The following is a 4,564-nucleotide window of genomic DNA, read 5'->3' as shown; positions in this document are numbered from 1 at the left end:
GTCCCATCCACCCCTTCTCCACTTCAGTTTGTTGTTACCATTCCTCCAGGTCTTCCCTTCTCTGAGGCGGAACTCTCCCTCCTCAGTAGGGGTCTGCACTTCATTCGCCCTCACTCCATCGAGCAACGAATTTTGGACTCGTGCTGATATCCACAGCTTTGTGCACGGCATTAGGTTGTGTGCGCTTTTCTGCGACACTACACCTGCATCTAATGAGGTGGACTTCTTCACTGACCTGGACCACTGACCATCCTAGTAGACGCCAGCTCCTGGCCAGTTCCAAGCAGTCAATCTTTTTGCTGGTGCCTGCCAGCATGCTGTGGACCAGTTTGACTTTTCCAGGCGTCCCCGACATCTGAACATCTCCCCAGCTGAACTCTCAACCCTTCAATGTCTCCGACGTTGCACAGACATCATCATTAAACTGGCCAACAAGGGTAGAGCCATGATGGTGTGGCGTGCAGACCTCTACAAGGCAGAAGCTCTCTGCCAACTTCAAGACACCTCCTTCTACTGCCCTCTGCCCTCCAGCCCCATGCCCAGCTACCAACAGACTGTGTCCGCCACTATCCATGAACTCATCTCCTCCTCTCGTATATATATATATATATATATATGACAGGCTTCTTTCAGTTTCAATCTACAAGGCTTTGGTCGGCGCGAGGCTATAGTAGAAGACACTTTCCCAAGATGCCACGCAGTGAGACTGAACCCCGGAACCATGTGGTTAGTAAGCAAGTTACTTACCACACAGCCACTCCTGCGCCTATGAATCTCTATTGCACATGCACCTTCTTCTGCAATGCAGATCATAAATCTTAGATCTTAGAGGCAGTCATTTCCTTTGCAGTAGTTGGAATATCATGCACAACATAACAATGAATCACTTCCACTCCATAGATTGCTCACTAACGAGAAAGTATAGCAGACATAACATTGATGCTATCAGTTAGGATTCTTCAGTTGCCTGCACTGCAGTATTTTCTGTTGCTGTTGTTTTTTAACTCTTTTGTTACCATATTTCTGTCACAATATAATTTCTTTGCTTGAATTAATTTTGAAAATTCTGAATAAATTCACAAGATGACCTCATTATGAAGCTGTTGTTTGGAACATAAATTTGCATGATAGACACAGGTGTGGCTGTGTGGTTAAGAAGCCCATTTTGCAACCATGTGGTTCGGGTTCAGTCCCACGGTGCAGCACTTTTGTCCTGTATCTTCTACTATAGTTGCTGGTCAACCTAATTAATGCCTTGTGAGTGAATTTGGTTGTTAGAAACAGTGTGGAAGCCCATGACGTGTGTGTGTGTGTGTGTGTGTGTGTAGGTTAGTATGTTTGTATTTGTGTTTGTTCCCTCGTCATTGCTGACAACCGGTGTCAATTTGTTTATGTACCCATAACTTAGCAGTTCAGCAAAAGGATTGATAGAATAAATACCAGACATGGAAAACAGTATGGACTGGAGTTAAATTAAATCAGCTAAACCCTTCATGACGGTGCCCCAGCATGACCAGTCTAATGACTGAAACAAGTAAGTGATAAAAGATACAATCTGAACCGAAGGTTTTAATTTAGATGACTTAAACAAGAATATATATTAGCAAGAAAGGCAGTACTCATACTGAGAGGTAATATTTACCCCCATTTAACCTGTTCATTACTGTATTTATTTTGAGATGCTCTGTGTTTCTTTCAATTACTTTAAATATAACAAAGAATTTAGTAAAATAATTTAGTTATCATTCAGCTAGTTTTAGGAACATAAATTGTGACTAAGGTTTGGTGGAAGATTTTAATTCAAAACTTATGAAAACAAGATATTTGTACTCAGAGCCAGGGCCAGTTTCAGCCAGGTTAGTAACGAAAGGGTTAAACTGAGAGGGGGTAAGTCTCAAATAGTTTTGTATCAAAAAGGTTAAGAAGAAGACTCAGCAAAGGATTCGCAACTGAAGAAGAACATGGCTATTGTTAAATTCTATGGAGAAAAATAAACTTATATAAAGTATAAAACAAATTTTTTTTCAATACAAACTTTACAATTGCAAATAATATCTGAGACACAAAACTTTATATACCAATAATCAATAAATGTTCCATTCATTCCTTACTTAGCAGATAAACATTTTAGTGTTTATACTACAATGTTTGTTTATATAGGCACGGCTGTTTGTTTAAGAAGCTTGCTTCTCAACCATGTGGCTTTTTGAGTTCAATCCCACTACAATGCACTTTGGTCGTGTGTCTTCTATTGTAGCCCTGTGACAATCAAAGACTTGTGAGGGGATCTGGCAGATAGTAATTCGAAAAAAAAAACGGTACACACACACACACACACACACACACACACATATATATATATATATATATATATATATATGCATACATACATTCATGCATACACACATACATACATACATACATACACACACATACACACACACATACATACATACACACACATACATACATACATACATACACACACACATACATACATACATACATACATACATACATAGACACAGAAGGCAGTGAAATAGCAGAATCATTGGAGCATCAAACAAAATGCCTTATGGAAATTCTTCTGGCTTTTTACATTCTGAGTTCAAATCCTGCCAAGGTCAACTTTGCCTTTCATCCCCCCCCCTCTCCCCCGGTTTGATAAAATAAAGTACCAACCAAAAATCTGAGTTGATAGTATGGTTGGGTGAGTGGATGGATGGACAGACAAATAGAATAAAATGTAAAAAAGCATAAATTCATTGGTATATCATAATTTAATTACTTTCAACAGCTGTTTCATGAGAAATTGATGTAATTAATTCTATAATTACATAATTAAGATACATTATTAATGAAAATTAAATTAGTTTAAAGCAATGCTAATCATAAATCATCAAAAACACCACTGATCATGCTTTCCTACCTTATTCTTCTAAATATATGTTGCTTTTATGGATTTTTTTAGCTGATTACATGTATGAATATGAGATTCTCCCACCCCATCTACTGCCATGTTATGACATATTGAAGTTTAATGACTTGTGGTTAATTGAGCTCTTAATTACTGTTGTTCGTATTCATTCTTATGTAAAAACATGCCCAACCATGATGAAATATTACTTTGTATTGAAACAGGGGAAGGGTGTCAACAGAAATGGCATCCAGCCATAGAAGATCTACCTCGATAAATTCTGTTTCACCCATGCAAGTGTTGAAAAGTGGGCATTAAAACAGTGATACATGTGTGTGTGTGTGTGTATCTCTGTCTGTGTATGTATATATAGACATATATATTTGTATTTTATATTATGTTATAATATATTATATTATATTGTATACACACACACACACACACGCACACACACACACACATATATATATTTAAAATAGGGAAGACCAGTTTATGGGATTACCTTAGGTTTCCCATCCATAAAGGGTTTAGCTTTATGGCATATCATCAGATCCCAAAAACTTGGCCCATGATCTCTTAAAAAAGAAAAACTACATGATTTTGGGTTCAGACCCAATGCACAACATCTTATAAGCCATGGGTCAACCAAAGCCTTGTGGGTGGTTTTGGTTGATAGAAACTGAAAGAAGCCCATCACACTCTTCCCCTCTCCCAATCCTGAATCTGAACATCTACCATTGAAAAAGCCATTGAGGTAGAAAATGTTGAAGACTGCCTGCGGTACATGAATTCACATCTCTTGCAGATATGACCAACATTCTACTATTGTACCAAAGAAAACCTTTGACACATTCTACCCCAAAAGGATTTTTTAATCCAAAATTTACATGTTATCATTTATAGCTTTATATGCATTTTGAGAGTCCATTCTACAAAAGAATTATTCCATGTTCTCTTGATAGTTTATAAATTTTTATGATGTCAACAATTTATACATTATCTATCTATTTATCTATCTATCTATCTGTCTATCTATCTATCTATTTATCTATCTATCTATATTCTTTTACTTATTTCAGTCATACTGGAGCACCACCTCAAAGGGTTTTAGTCAAACAAATCGACCTGAGGACTTATTCTTTGTAAGCCTAATACTTATTCTATTCATGTCTATTACTGAACTGCTAAGTTATGGAGACATAAACACACCAACATTAGTTATCAAGCAACGGTGGGAAGACAAACATAAACACAAAGACACACATGCATAAATATATATATATATATGTTTAGTTCTTACACAACTAGACTCAACACTACATAACCATCTTTTTATATTTCATCTTTCACATTCTTTTTTATTAATATCCGAATGAGTTATCCGACACGGACTCAATGCAGCATCCTGTAACAACATATTTCTTCTTCTGTTATGACTTTTCTGGTGTTTCCTTTATTTTTTGCAATGACGAGAATGGTAATACATAATTAAATTAATTATAATTGATTTAATCTCTTCCCTGTATGCAGGGATTAAAATGCTATCAAACTTTTAACATCTTCTCTTCTCCATCTTTAGTTGTTTGTTGAGTTTATATCGAATTGTGTTCTATAAGTGCTCATAATACACCTTATACTTTATTATAT

At 36.5% G+C, this 4,564-nt stretch overlaps 1 protein-coding gene and 1 long non-coding RNA gene across 3 annotated transcripts in view; one reads left to right on the top strand and one right to left on the bottom strand.

The window, feature by feature from the left end:
• The window catches only part of LOC128247821 (uncharacterized), a 97,051-nt gene that overhangs the window by 31,889 nt on the left and 60,598 nt on the right, over nt 1-4,564 (bottom strand). The gene's annotated exons all lie outside the window — the stretch shown is intronic.
• The window catches only part of LOC128247823 (uncharacterized), a 33,825-nt gene that overhangs the window by 20,516 nt on the left and 8,745 nt on the right, over nt 1-4,564 (top strand). The window contains exon 2 of the long non-coding RNA XR_008264144.1: nt 3,997-4,059. This is a non-coding gene — a long non-coding RNA (uncharacterized LOC128247823). The remainder of the gene's footprint in view (nt 1-3,996; nt 4,060-4,564) is intronic.

This window comes from Octopus bimaculoides, chromosome 5 (assembly GCF_001194135.2).
Source record: "Octopus bimaculoides isolate UCB-OBI-ISO-001 chromosome 5, ASM119413v2, whole genome shotgun sequence".
Classification (NCBI taxonomy): Eukaryota; Metazoa; Mollusca; class Cephalopoda; order Octopoda; family Octopodidae; genus Octopus; species Octopus bimaculoides.
Note: the sequence above shows the minus strand (reverse complement) of the source record. Positions and strands in the feature narration are given on the sequence as shown.